Source organism: Dermochelys coriacea, chromosome 1 (genome assembly GCF_009764565.3).
Source record: "Dermochelys coriacea isolate rDerCor1 chromosome 1, rDerCor1.pri.v4, whole genome shotgun sequence".
Classification (NCBI taxonomy): Eukaryota; Metazoa; Chordata; order Testudines; family Dermochelyidae; genus Dermochelys; species Dermochelys coriacea.
The window spans coordinates 102927178-102943231 of NC_050068.2; positions in this window are offsets into that span (position 1 = coordinate 102927178).

A 16054-nucleotide genomic window follows, 5' to 3' on the forward strand; every position below is an offset into this window, starting at 1 on the left:
ACTTTAAAAATATATAAAGTATAGCTAGAGAATTATAACATTACTATACCCTTTGTTGAACCACCCTGTAGAATTCTATAGGGATACAATTTCATTTAAGTTCTATAGGCCCAATAAAATTATAGAAAGGATATAATTTTATGTTCAATTCTATATGACCTTTCCATAATGGGTCATGTAACTGGATGTGCTCACTAGAACAGGGTGAAATTTTTTGGCCTAAACTTTACAGGGCTGTACATTCTGTTCATAGTTGTATTATAGGGAGATAATAGTTACCCCCTATATTTAGGTAGCCTAATGTGTTTCATTACAAAGGATTCTCACAGCCTTTTCATGAGTAGTGCTAATATTTCCATGCTTTGCAGCAGGTATTTGGAACTTGGCAAAGGGAAGGTTGAGCTAGAAATGTGCCTTTTTATTGTTCCTTGAAGTTATGTATAGGTTTTGCTGAAACTTTGGAAAATCCCCATTTATCTTCTTTTGTTTGTGTTCTTCAGGAAAATTTTTGGTATCATGCCAAATGAACACACAAATCTTCCAAAGTACCAGGATCATGCTGCCACTAAAGCATCAGCAGCAGCAACACTGGGAATTCTGGGGACCTGGTGGAGCTGTAATGTGTTTGTGGAGGGAGAAAGAACTGGACTGGGATCCCTGCAAACACCCCCAGAGCCAGCATGTGACTCCCAACAGCCCCTTTTTTGTCAGGTGCAATGGGTCAGAAGCTCCCATCAGAGGACAAAGAGTCAAGCCAGGGTACCCTGACCACTCTCCAGATCTGGCCTAAACAGCCCCATCCCCTTGAAATAACAGCCTTCTCTTTATGCCAGCTGACTTAGAAATCTGTGCTGTGGTGCTCCAAAACCAAGATCTGGTGTTATCACTTATCTCAAATAGCTCCTCGGGAGTACAGGATGTTGACAGAAGGCATTACATCAGGAAGTGGTTTCAGTTTTCCCTGTCACATGGTACCTAGAACATTATACTCTGAATGTAGGGTTCTTCTGGCCCTCTTGATTGCAGGTGATGTGGTTTTGTAGAAGAAGAAGAGAGGCAAGGGGTTGAAAGGGCAGAGAAGAAAGCAAAGAGAAATTTCTGCTTAAAAAAAATTAATTGAAAAGCAACTAATGAATACAGAAGAATAAAAAGATTAGAACAAAGGGGGCAGTTTTATTAGTTTAAATTGTTTCAATCAGTGTCCTTTTGAATATCATTTTGCTAATTAATTGCAGATTATTATGAAAATGATTGATAACACATTTTGTTTTCTATTCTGTTATAGGAAGGTAGTATTGATGATACTACCAGCCATCTGGTCCTTCTAGTTCAATATTCTGTCTCTGACAGTGGCCATTACCAGATGCTTCAGGAAGAGGTATCAAATGCTCATGTCTCCTGTGATAGATATACTGAAGTCAGATTTTATATTATAAGTATACTGTGTGCAAATAGATATTATATTTTATATTTGTGTTTGTGTATATAATATATAACATAGGAGTTGCCAAACCAGCTCAGACCCAGGGCTATCTAGTCCAGTATCCTGGCTATGACAGTGGCCAATGCCAGAATCTTCAGAGGAAGGTGCAAGAAACCCCACAGTGGGCAATTATTAAATAACATGGCCCATAGAGGAAGCTTCTTACTAGTCCTCAAGCAGTTAGTGGTTTATAGCCCCTAAACGTTTTAATCTTGTTTAAGGTACAGACACACACAAAATGAGAATTAAAATGTTGGGCTCTGGTTTCATTATCTAATATAAATCAGTGTTGTCTTATTTAACCAAGTTGGCAAAAAATTACCTAAAACAAGTGAACATTTGCTTTCATTAGTAGGGAAGATGTGCTGAGTTCTTTTGAATGATATAACCTAGTGTGTAATGTTCTAAGAAACACTGCAAAATGGGACTGGTGGTATGTTAGTTATCAGTGAAAAATGTCTGGAAGTTCACACACAAGCAAAGATTTAAAAACAGAGCCCTGCTGTTTTATAGGTCAATAATGAAAATAATAATAAAACTCTCTTCAGGGTTACAACTTTTTCAGTTGCATAGGATGTTGTCATTAGCTTTTTTTTTCTTTTGTTTTAAACCAGGGAATATCCTGGTGCTGTCCCTTTTCTAAATGTCACGATACTTTGCACTTATGCATTTATCTTTACTCTCTAGATCTCAGTAGTAAGTAACAATTATTATCCCTGTGGAACCCTTTCCCAGGTATCATTAGCAGTAGTAAGGGCCAGGTTCAATGAAGGGGAGGACCCCTTTAAAAATAAAATGATTGGCTTGTGCCTCCACATAAAACCTTATCTGCTTCCATGTTTTAGGAACTTAAAATGTAAAACCCCAGTCACCTTTATAAGGTGTTTCTTCCCCATTCACAAGGTCTTAGAGTCTCTAGGGATATAAAATCACTTTTTTTGGGGGAAAAAAAGATAAGCATCTATAAACATGTCAAAATTATATTAGCAAAACCCTAACAGTGTCTGAAGGGTACTGAGTTTGAAGTCTCCATTATTAATTACTTGGCTTGTTGCGGCCCAGAACTTTTATTCACTAACCAAGTCCCCAGCCACCTAAACCTATTGGTGCTGGAATTAAGAGTGTGGGAGGAGGGAGGTGCTGCAGCACCCCCTGACTTGAAGTGGTTTCCATCATAAACAGGTGATTGAAGTTACAGTGTGCTGGATTAGCTCCTGTTGACCAGCATTCTTTCACATACTAATAGAACAAAAGTACAAGTAGAAGTGCAGGTAATCCCATGTTTATTGCAAAATTACCCGGTGGGCTTTTACCAGCTGCCCCTCTTTTTCCATCCAGCTCCCTCCTGCAAATCCATTGCCAGGAACTTACCATACCTGGGGCGCTTCTCGCAGCTCCCATTGGCCAGGAACAGTGAACCGCGGCCAATGGGAGCTGTGGGCAGCTGTGCAAATGCAAACAAACTGTCTGGTGGCCTGCCAGCAGAGTACCCTGACAGGCCGCAAGTTGCCCACCACTGGCCTTGAGGCTTAACAGAAATTGAGACCTCATTGTGCCAGGCACCACGCAGGCATATAGTATGAGAAATGTCTTGCGTTTCTAATGCTAGAATTCCTGTCTTTATATATAAAACCTTGCAAATTGCATCAAAAAGACAGTGTGGTTATCTGGGCTGATAATTTTAAGAAACCAGGAATCTTAGAAAATGACAAGTTTTGTTGAACTAATAGCCAATTAATATTTTCTATTCTATAATTTATTACCACCACCAAAAAGAGATAATCACAGCTGAATTTAGTGTTCACTATCATGTCCTCTAATAAAAAATTAAAGTATTATTTTATTGTGTGTGCTACAGTATTCTGCTTTGGCATAATGCTGTTTTTCAAAGCCAAAATCTTTGCATATGGTTAAGGAAGTTCAACGAGTTTTGGAGAAAAAGTGCAGGAGTTTTGTTCTTCAGTAGTTTCATATCAGGGAATAGTTGCACAGAGAACCCCACAGGTCTTTGAATTATTATTGGAATAATATCCTTTTCAATATAGTTTGAGGAAACTGGTTCTAGGAAGTATTTTTAAAGAGTGGCCTTAGCAGAATTATTGATACTTTTTCCCAGTGCAAGGCAAACTGCTTTATAAATTATCATGTCCCACTGGGAAATATGTGAAAAGGATAAGTTTGTGCATTTGTCCAATCTTGAATAATATAGAATAACATTTGTGACAGGGTTGGACCAGATGGCTACAGGAGAATAATAGAAGGCAGACATATTAGCCCCAGGCTAAGCAGGTCCCTTTTCCCTGGGAAAGGTAACAGGGAAGGTTCCAGAACAATCAGGAACCTTCTGGAGACAATTAAGACAGACAGGCTGATTAGAACACCTGCAGCCAATCAAGAAGCTGCTAGAATCAATTAAAGCAGGCTAATCAGGGCACCTGGGTTTTAAAAAGGAGCTCACTTCAGTTTGTGGTGTGCGTGTGAGGAGCTGGGAGCAAGAGGCACTAGGAGCTGAGAGTGAGAACGTGGACTGTTGGAGGACTGAGGTGTACAAGCATTATCAGGCTCCAGGGGAAAGGTCCTATGGTGAGGATAAAGAAGGTGTTGGGAGGAGGCCATGGGGAAGTAGCCCAGGGAGTTGTAGCTGTTGCACAGCTGTTTCAGGAGACATTCTAGACAGCTGCATTCCACAGGGTCCTGGGCTGGAACCCGGAGTAGAGGGCTGGCCCGGGTTCCCCCCAAATCCTCCCATCTCCTGGTTAGACACAGGAGGAGTTGACCTGGACTGTGGGTTCAGAAAAATGGCCAAACTGAGGGCTGCTGTGAAGCTTCAAGGTGAGCAAATCTGCCAATAAGCACAAGACCCACCAAGGTAGAGGAGGAACTTTGTCACACATTCTACAAAAATATTCGATGGATAGTACTTTTAGTTTGGGGTTCTTCTTATATTCACCCTTTGCTGCAATAATGTGAAGCAATGAAGCATTTATCAGTAGGATAATTACATACAGGAATTAGTTTTTTTAAAAAATCATTCCTGAATAATTGGTTTAATGGCTAATAGTAACAGACTACTCCAGAAATGTGGTCAAGAAGCTATTAACTTCATATAGAACATCTGTCAATATTGACATTGTTCATTTGTAACCAACGTCAGGGGAAAGATTTGAATGTGTTTATGCAGAGGGCAGATGAAGCAGCTCTTGCACTTTACATGTTTCTGTTAGATATAACTTTTTTTTCTTTTGTTTGTATTTCATTGCCTTGTATAATGATGATCGGATTCCGTGAGTAGTCGACTCTATCATAAATGTATTAAAATGATTTAATGAAAACTGTTTTAAGATTGAATAATAACCTCAGAAGGTTCCAGATTAAAATGGAGAGACATTGAAAATGTATTTTCATGAGTTTAATGACACAACTCATTACTGTCATTTTTAAATGCTCAAAACTGAACTCTATTATACATACACATTTAAGGGTAGGGGCTCCTAGAGAATATTTTTCTGTTTGGATTTTTTGTCCTTAGGCCCTGATCCATCAAGATTTGTAGGAATTTCAATAAGACTGCTTGCATGATTAGAGTTAGATGCTCGCATAAATACTTTACTGAATCAGGGCCCTACTTACAGTGGTATTATGTAGTGAGTTGATGAAAAGTTTTAAAGGAAGCCAGTCATTTGTTTTCACAGGTTTTCTGACCATGTGTGCCACCGCCCTTCACTTATGCTGTAGATTCCCTTTTCATTTGTATATTTATCTCTTTTGGTTTCCCCTTCTAACTTAGTGTGACCTCTGTTCTCAGTGTCATTGTTGGCCTAGGACTTTGAATTCTTCCTTGCACTGAAGAATCAATATGCTGTGTCAAAATCTAAAAGCATTAACCAGGTTCCAAATATTCTGATGCTGTCCCACAGTTATGGGCGAGGCTGATAGTCGGAATTTTGTGTGCACACACTGATTGACTTACCTCTTCATTTTCCACAGTATGCCTAGTATCCCACAAAGCAGATCTATTGTGAATCAAAGTAAAATCACAAAGGCCTTAGTCAGCAAGACATTTAAGCCTAAGCTTAAAGCAAGCAAATGCATCTTGCTTAAGTGACTTGCTTAAGTCCTTTTTCAGAATAGGGGCTTGAAAGAGCAAGAACAGTTATACAGAGAAAATCAACATTGTATTAATCAAATGTCTGATGATAAGCAAAAACTTTTACCACCAACAAATTAACTGCATGACATATCAATTATGGTATATTCCAGGGATCGGCAACCTTTGGCCCGCGGCCTGCCAGGGTAAGCCCCCTGATGGGCCAGGCCGGTTTGTTTGCCTGCTGCATCTGCAGGTTCGGGTGATCGCAGCTCCCACTGGCTGCAGTTCGCCGCTCCAGGCCAATGGGGGTTGCGGGAAGTGGCGTGGGCTGAGGAAGTGCTGGCCGCCACTGCCCGCAGCCCCCATTAGCCTGGAGTGGTGAACCGCGGGCAGTGGGAGCTGCGATCGGCTGACCCTGCTAATGCAGCAGGTAAACAAACCATCCTGGCCCTCCAGGGACTTACCCTGGCGGGGCCGTGGGCCAAAGGTTGCCAATCCCTGGTGTATTCACTCATGCCTACAGTTCTGCTCTTTCTTACTCCCCCTGTGCCAATCCTTGGTTTACAGCATGCTGTTCCACTCTATTGAAGAAGAGCCATTAGAGGTAGGCCTGCTTTTTTTTCTTTGGATCACCCAGCGCTACTAAGTGTCAAATAGTTATTTCATCACAAGTGGCCAAATCTCACCAAATATTCCATCATCCTGTTCACTCATGCTAGTCTGCCAACAGGTTAACCCACGTTTAATTTATTTTTTGCTGGCAATGTATATTTATAGAGAGCATTTGCTTTTTGTAATTTGTCTCAATTTGCTCAAGTGGTTGAGAATGGTCCAGATAGGAAAATTAGAACAGTGACAGCTTATTAGGGAATGTTTATATTGTTGTACTAGGAAGCAGCAGCCATTTGTTAACACATGTAGAATGCATTTTGCTTGTCTTTTTGGGATCGGAAAATTGAGTACAGTCTTTACCTTGGACACCTATGTTTCTCTCTGAAGGTTAAGCTGATGCAGCAGTTACTTCTCTTTTAAATATTTATGGGTGAGTCATGTGCAATGCCTGCCAAAGGTAGCAGAGAGAAAATAATGGCTAGTATTAAACATTTTGACCTTGAAACCAGCCCTGAAAATAATTACCACAAGTTTTAAAACCTTTATTTCCTTTTCTGGTGGCAACATCCTTTTGGAGCTCTAATAAATTGCCCAATCATCATATCATCAGATTAACTTGACTCACTGTTTATTTCACATTAAGCTTCAGCATTACTGATGCACTATGTAAAAATGATATTAATTATCTATCATTTTTTTATCCAGATTTCTTTGGTGGTATAAATTCTTGTTGAGTTTGCCCTTGATGTTCCACTGAAGCCAGATGAAAACTTACTATGTGAAAGGCTGAAAATTATCTCTGAATTTTCCGCTGACCTCTAAGATGTATTGGTATTGAGCAGGTGTGACTGAATTCTCTTAGACCCGTTTCTTATGTCTATCTGTGTTGTCAATTTAGTTTATATTAACATCTGGGAATTGGATATGGGGACATTATTGGTCTTGTTAATTATAATTAGCTGTCAGTCTCCTCAATGAGAGGTATTTTAGACATTAGGTATATAATACTGGTTCATGAATATACCTTCATATAATGAATACTTTAAAAATATGTTACCAAATATTTGCTTTTAGGTATGACAAAGATTTTCTCCCATCCTCAGCTTTTATTTACTTGTGGTTTGTGTTTCACCAAAGACTTTGCCTCAAGGATACCAAGTATAGCTTTGTAAGGTCAGTTGATTAATGTAGTCTTGTATAATGTCATTGGTTGTTGGGGACAAACAGTTCTATAAAAGGAAATTTTGCTTACATAGAAAAGAAAATTGCAGCTGTGGAATGTCAAGAGATTATTATCACAATAAACAGCGAATAAACAGGATTATTATAGAAGTGCATTTGCAACACTAAAATAAAGTGGTGTCAGCATTTTGTTTTCAGACTGTAATATGTCCATAAAATGAAATTTGAGCTAGACCTTGATATCTTTCTGAAATGCAGTAATATACATTTTTAAAATATCTTTTTAACATTCTGTTTTATAGTTTGTTTTGAGGGACTAAAAGGATCATCTAGATTTTTATGGGTGTGTTCTTTTGTGAAAAAATTAGTTTTAAAAATATTTTGCAGTTACTTAATTCATAAAAGCTCCAATCCTGCCAGCCAATACTCCTTTTGAATGGGAATTTGTTTCACCTTGGGAAGTTTGTCTGGCTAAAGATTTTATGTCCTTTTTTCCCTCCTTTATTTTTGTTTGAACTCAAATTGAAGAACTTGCTGCTGTGGAACTGTACTAAAGTTTTAAATACCTTTGTTAATATAATTCATATAGGGCCCCATCCTATTCCCATTGAAATCCACTTGACTTCAGAGGGAGCAGAATTTGAACCCCACATTAATCAAATTGGTTGTTATAACATGATTAAATGCTGAAAGGTTAATAAAGACACTTGATTGCTTAGTATAACAGGAATTCATTCTCTTGACATGTCTTGTACTTACTAACTGACACTACATCACTCATAAAAACAGAAACATATTTTATTTATTTAGATTTATATACACACTAAAAAAGGGCACATAGTCACTCTAGTTGCCCTTTTGACATAACTCCAAAAGACAACTAAATTAATATCCATAAATAAATAAGGTGTAGGAGTGTAATTCAGTAGAATCTATCACAAAGTAACCAAAAGCCCCAACTCCCTCCTACATCCTTTGTTCCACTGCATCTTGCCCACTTCCGAGTTGCTGACAAAAATCTTGGTTTCAGTTGGTAAGTGAGGTGAGAAGCTGGGATCCCATCACTGCAGACAATGTCTCTCTTTCTATGTCCTCACTAGGCCTCTACCTACTATTTCCTGCATCCCCACTGGCCTTTAGGAAACAGATGGAAAGCATGTTGAAATAGCTCTATGAAGTGGACTCAGTCTCACGACATGCAGCTGTCACACCTCAATGATATCAGACGGATATTGCATCCCACAATTGACAGGAAAAGGAGAAACTAAATCATATTCATCTTTAAATAACAGTGACATCAGCACAGGGTATTTCCTGTAGATTATGGCTGAAGATACCAGCTGCTGAGTGCCATTAGCTCCTTCAAATATTTTGGATAAGATATGATTTCTTCTTGTTTTGCTTTTGAAGAGTGGAATTAATTAATCTCTAATTTAACTGACAGAAAAGAGTTTATAAAACTTATAAGGAAAAATACAACCATAATAGGATTTGGACTTAATGCTATTGAAAAATGAAGGAGGCACTTTATTCACTAGACCAGCGGTTCTCAAAGCCGGTCAGCTGCTTGTTCAGGGAAAGCCCCTGGCGCGCCAGACCGGTTTGTTTACCTGTCGCGTCCGCAGTTTCGGCCGATCGCGGCTCCCACTGGACACGGTTCACCGCTCCAGGCCAGTGGGGCTGCCTGAAGGGCAGCCAGCAGGTTCCTTGGCCTGTGCCGCTTCCTGCAGCCCCCATTGGCTGGGCACAGCGAACTGCGGCCCAGTGGGAGCTGCGATCGGCCGAAACTGTGGACGCGGCAGGTAAACAAACCGGCCCGGTTTGCTAGGGGCTTTCCCTGAACAAGCCGCAGACCGGCTTTGAGAACCACTGCACTAGACTACATGGTATTTTGTGATAATCAGGCCCATTATATGGGTATGAAATTCTCCTCCTCTCCATGGCTGGGGGACCCTGATATTGTTCTTTGGAAGCAATGGCAGCATAATGAATGTTTCAAGGAAAAATAATTAATAAAATATATATCAGGCCCAATTTAGCACCAGAATTCATTAACTTCTGCAATGCCTGATGAAGTAAAGTCCAGGGGAGGGTAATGGTGCACAGAGTTGCCTGCCTTCCCATAGGGGTGAATCTTCTGTGGGACGCAGCTGCTCCTGGTGGGGCAGGATATAGCAATTTGAACAGACCCTTCCCATCAGTGAGGGTGAATGAAGTCAAAGGCCTATTCACTGTCAGAAAACATAAGGCCTAATTCAGCCATCTTTGCTTTCCTTGGGTAGTAGTTTACAATGTGAGTGGTCCCATTGATTTTAGTGGAAATTGAACTTTATCATCTTACCTAAGATTAGGCATGATAGTCAGTGGTCAGAACATATCAGTTGCCTAACAACTAAGACAAAAACCCATGTTTTTTTCCCTGCATTTTAGTGGTATATTTATCCATCAATAAGGTACCTCTCAAAGTCTTTAAATATATGATTTTATAGCAATTACAGACGGTATAGGCAAGAAAACAAAAGGAAAAGCAAAATTTAAATGCTTGAGGTGTTGTCCCAACAATATCAGATTTCACATCATGTTTGCTCTTATATAGGCAAAAACATTAGTGGGCTTTTTCTAAATGGGCTTCTGTGTTTATTTGTTAATTATTATAATTGTTGTTTTAAACAATAAACAGTTACCAATATAGCTACAGAGTTAGGTACATCAGATTATATCTTATGAAATTGCATAATTACTAGAGCTTGTTGGAATTTTTTTTCCTGTGGAAAATTTTGAATTTTGGCTAAAAAATGGAAAACCCAAAACTTCTGTCTGAAACCTAAACATTTAGATTAGGAAATGCTAACTCTCTAGCAGTGATCTCAATTCACATTCTTTAATATATGATATTTTTGTATTATTATTATTTTTGTAATATTATTATTATATCATTATATATGATATCATATTAAGATATGATTTTTATCATAAATCTTATTTGCTGTTTTTCATGTTCCCTGAAATTTGGAGGCATTTAATATAAATAAAGAGGCTATTATTACATTATTTACCCTTTCCATCTCAAGACCAGTCTTTACTACTGTTTAAATTCAGGAATGTTGCTAAATATATTTTAAATCAAGTTATATCACTGCATAACTATAGTTCACCATTAACCTCTTTATTGATGTGGGAAGCTACCTGGTAGGGCTTTTTGCTTGGAAGTAATTAGTTTATAATCACATTTCTGACTATGGCTCAGATATTCTGGAAATGGTTGAAATGTCGATGAACACTATTTTGCAGTCTGGTTCTATTTTGCAGAAACAGCTTGTCTGCATGTAATTTAATCCATTCTTTTATATTTCCTGTTTTTTGGTCCTAATGGAGAATGTACTGTTTTAATTCCCACATCTTTTCATTGCTGAACTATTAAAGTTAGAGAAAAAGTTGGTGCAAGCCATTTAATTTAATTAAAACACAGAAGAACAATTACTGTCTTAGACAGTAAGTCATCGTTTTCCATTCTGTGATGATGTTAAATGTGCAGAAATCAGTTTTCTATTTTGTTCTGTGTATTAACTAGCACTACCATGATGACCTTTGATGCTTATATTATTGCTTCAAGGACAAATTGCCCCTCTAAATCCTCCCGAATCATATATTTTTTTTTCACCTAATCCAGTGCACCACTTTTTTTTCTCTGTTCATCAGTCATTTACTGAATTAGATGATCTATTTTGGTGCTTTATTAGAAAAAGAATCACTATTATTAGGATGATCATCATACCCTTCACTGGCCTTGACCATCATCCTAATAACTTTGGCTCTGGCAATTCTTTAATTCCTTTTTCATCGCTATAACATGATATTTGGAGTTTCATTACTGACTCTTGATGACAGGGTGATGAGGATTTAATTTCCCATTTGATCATAGACCCACATCATTATTAAAGTGTAGTAGACATCTTGGATCCTAACTATTATGACACAGTGAATATTTCACTCATGTAGGGCCTGGGACAGGGTAAAATATCCAGGACAGGGTTAAGGTCTACCTGTCTGTCACATGACCCAGCAGATGATTTAAGGGAAGAGTGCATGCTCTTTCTTGGGGCTGAGTGAGACAGTGGAAAAGCTTCTGGGGCCTGCAGCTTGCAAATTGCTTTGTTTTTGTGTTACTCATGAGTTTTTGTGTTTGAATAATAAATGGGGCCTGAAAGGGACATGGGCATGGCACTAGCTCTTTTCTGTGTTGGTGATGTAGCCCATTAGTATACAGGGCCCATTGCTATCTCATTTAAAGATGTAACCACTTGTGCCTCATCTTTAAAATAAACTTTCAGCTGGTTTTCTTCTATCACTTTTCTTTTTTCATTGTCAATTATTAAGTTCACCTAATAGTTCCCATTGTAAAACCCTGTTTTCAGTTGCTTATAACTTTGCCAGTCTTTAACTGTTTGGGCTGAAATTTTCCATTTCTGCCTCAGGCTGAAGATTTTTGGAAAATTTCAGCCAAAATGATATAGCTGTTTCCAAGAACAAGGGTAGCTGAAAATGTTATTTTGCCCATGTTAAAAAATTCTGGTAATCTTATTAAAAGAATTGGCATATTTTACTTAAATATGACTTGTTTATTTTTTTAAATTTTGCAAAACATCAAGGTGTTTTCGAAAAATTTCAGGTTTTTATTATTTCAGTCCTTTCCCCTGCAACTGATTTTTGTTTGAATGTTTTCCATTTTTGCTTTGTTGCTTTGACTTTTCAACCTTTAAAATTTTCCCCAAAATACACTTTGTTTTAGGTAAAAAAGTAAAAAAAAATTTTTGAAAATAGAAGGAAAAAACTGAAATATACTTAATTTTTCTAAAAGATATAAAAAAATCATTTCCGAATTGGTCATCAAACTTGAAAACTTTCTGTGGAAAATTTTAGTTTTTGTCAAAAAGTAACTTTTTGCCTCAAAATATTAAGCCCATATCCAAGTGCTTGGCTAGATCAGGGCCTTGGTTCCAGTCTCACACTATTCATATGTATGTGTTTATGGGGACAGTGGTTCATGCCATTTAACTGCTGTTCCCCTTCTGTGGTTTTGAACCCTTTCATATATTTCTAGTGCATTTTTGCTCCTCTCTGAACCATGCAGAAATGTTATTCCATTGTGTGTATTGTAAGGTGCTGTAGTGTAATACAATAAATATTACAAATATGATGTATAAGCAGGATAATTTCTAAATGTTTTCCAACTACAAGCAGTTTCTTAAACCCAATGCTAATCAGATGGACCTGCTATTGATTAGTTTCTCACAGCAGTGATCAGCTGTCAGGGTTGATGTCTTCTCTGTGGGCAGTTCTCTTCTGTTCAAGAGACAAGCTGGGTGAGGTAATATCTTTGACTGGACCAACATCTGTTGGTGAAAGAGACAAGCTTTTGAGCTACACAGAGCTGAAAGAACCTGAAGAAGAGATCTGAAGAAGTTGGTCCAATCAAAGATATTACCTCTCCCCACCTTGTCAGTCTCATATCCTGGGACAAACACAGCAACAACACTGCAAATATCTGTTGGAGTAATTTATAAACAAACAAAAAACAATACCCCCAAGCCTCTTTAATCATGTGATTACATTATCGGCCTTTCCATAAGAAATGCCTCGGGACACCCAGTTGAAACCTGTCTTTCACTTATTAATTTGCTGACATATTAATCTATACTTATTATTTCTTCATATGACTCAATGATCTCCCATTTATCTGCAGCAGAACCAAGCAGGGGGATTGGGATCAGATGCAAAACCACTCCACCCTAATGACAGAAATAGGTCCCACTACTCCTAATCCAGTCCTCTATGGGGCATAGGGCAATGGTGGATATCTTGGCCCTGCTCCTCCCCAGTCCACCAATGCTTCCTTCATCCCTTCTTCCCCTTGCATGCTGCTCTGCAGGAGGCCCCTGGAGGAGTTTAGCTCTTTTCTATGTAGGAGATATGTATCCCTTCCCCACAACCATTCTCCACTAACCACAGCAGGGAGGGAAGTTTCTGCAAGTGCTAGGTAGAGGCTAGCGAATGTAGAATTCAGCTACTGAGTTAAGAGTGAGAAAATACCCAGTGAATAACCTATCAGATTTGCTTTGGGTGAGCTCCCTATTTGTCTAGAACACCTGTTTATTATTTGTCTTGGCTACGCTTCTCATGGGGTTTCATCTATAGCTCACTTTGTTGCATGACTAGTTTTTATGGTGTAGAACTTGCGAGGGCCACCCGTTAGAAACTGTATGAATGTTAACCAATTTACTTCTTTTTTTAAATTTTGTTTTAATAAGTTGTGTTGGCATGTTTTAAATAATGAAGTGGAGAAGGCTGAAAAACCATCCATAACAGCTCTGCATTACAACTGCCAAGTATACGTATTGCAAGATTCAGGCACAACAGAATAGGTAAATCATGGGGAATTAATTCAAGATATTGCCAAGCCTCTTGGAAAAGAAGAATGATTAAAGCTTTACCTGATTCGCAATGGATCAGGGTCAAACCATCTTGGAAATCCAGGTATTTAGTGGTGTTCTTACCATTAAAATGCCGTAGGAATGAATTTAAAGTCCTCTATGCCCCAATGGGAAAGAAAAAAACTGAATCTAAGGAAGTTTTGAAGTAAAGCATATGTAATATTGCATGACACACTAGTCTGACTATATACATAGACCTATATAGGGCCAATGAGATTGCTTATTATCTTATCAAAGCATATGTTTTATTCAAGCTATTTTCTAAATGCATAAGACTTGGAATGTCTAATCTGTTAGGCCGTTCCCTCATTCATAACCCTTGCATAAACTAGGGTATATCAACACATGTGCACTGTAAGACATACCACAAGGTGGCTTAAGGATTGTCCAGAGCTTCAGTTTTACTATCGGAAGTTTCAGTAGTCACAGTTGGAGTTAATAGCCAAAATTCCACAACAATATGTAATCTTCAAGCAATAAGTTAGTGATAAGATAAAGTACACAGAATAACAGTTCTCTGGGTCCTTGCTAATTGATTTTGAATGGTGTGAGCTACATATTGTTATGAAAACAAAAAATGACAGATTCTGCAAGTGCTTACAAATAATGTTTCACAATTATTTGCATATGCTCATCCTTGGCAAATGTAATAGAAGTAAACTCAGTATTGATATGTAAAGCATCCTCTCATAGGTAAACCTGGAGTGGTTATAATAACCAATCCAGATAATGAAATCTGCTATGTATCACCTGTTTACTGTGTTTAATTTTATTTGAATTTTTTGTCATCATGATAATCAAGGAATCATTACTAAAACTTAATCTAAATTGTTATTAACATTTTCAATTTGTTACTTCAAGGTCACCATGCTAGCACACAAGCTTTTCTCTTCCATCCCCTCATGACATTCCATCTCGCTATGCTAAACGTTTATCGCTCAGATTGATAAGACTTTTGACCTTTAGAGTCTGAGCTGTATCTGAATCCTGGTTGCAGCAGGCAGGGAAATTAATGAGAGCATCACTCTGTCTCATATTCTAAGATCTCTTCCTTTAATGGTAATTATAGTGGCACTGTTCATACTGTTATGGTTAAGATGGTGTCAGCATTTCCATTATTTAAGCCCTGTTTTTTCAGGGGATGGGAATTCAGTGATGAAAACACTTTGCATGCTGGAATTGGTTGGACCAATTTCTGGCTGTAAAGAGCCCAATAAAAACACTCACTAAAATATTAACCCACTAAAAACAAATGATTTCTTTTAAGTTTTATAAAGCTGCCAGCAGTGGCGCCCCACTTGGATACACTGGAGGAAGAAGATACAAGGATCCCTCCATCCTTCCCTGGTTTGCCTGCACAGGAAATAGCCCAAATCTTGGTCCTTATGCTCCCTGAGGGGTAGTTTGCTTTTCCTTTTCCCCTCCCAATGGGTAAACAATTAAAAGTAATTGGCCAATGGTGGAAACTGTTCCTGTGCAGTTATAAGCTTTGACTAAGATGTTCAAAGGTAGGTGCCCAAATCCAGTTGATATTAATAGGGAGTGGGGGATAGATTTTCAAAGGCATCTAAAGATATAGATAGGCACCTAATGGGATTGTCAAAAGCCCCTAAGTAGATGAGGTGCCAACTTCCAAGTCACCTCTGGTCCTAAGCGCTTATTTCCACAAAACTCAGCATATATTATAATAAGTATAAAATGTCATTGTAGTTTATGACAATTGGCAGCTAAAATCCTAGTTTAAGAGGCTGAGTAAAGAAGTGGCTGTAGTACTGGGTTTATACCTTGCAACAAAGAGCTCATATTAATCAATTGTATTTGCAGCCAATATTGCTTCATGTATACTTTCCAATGCAGTTTAATTTGAGAGTATATTGATCATAACATGGAACTATTAGAATTTCGGGAATGTTGTTATAAGAAACTGTGAGAGCCCTGCAGGTGGGGACAATACACAGGAAAGAGATGAATGGGTATCAAGTAACAGAAGGCACAGGCATAGGGATAGCTGATTGCTTGCAGGATGCACAGAAGTATTTGGGCTGTTCTTTAAAAAAAGATGGGAAATTAGTGAAGTGGCCGGAGAAGGGTGGACTGGCACACACACACGTGTACATGAGGAAGCTTGAGGAAAGATTCTGAGGCCAGGTCTACACAACCACTTACTTTGGTATAAGTTCTGTTGCTCAGGGGTGT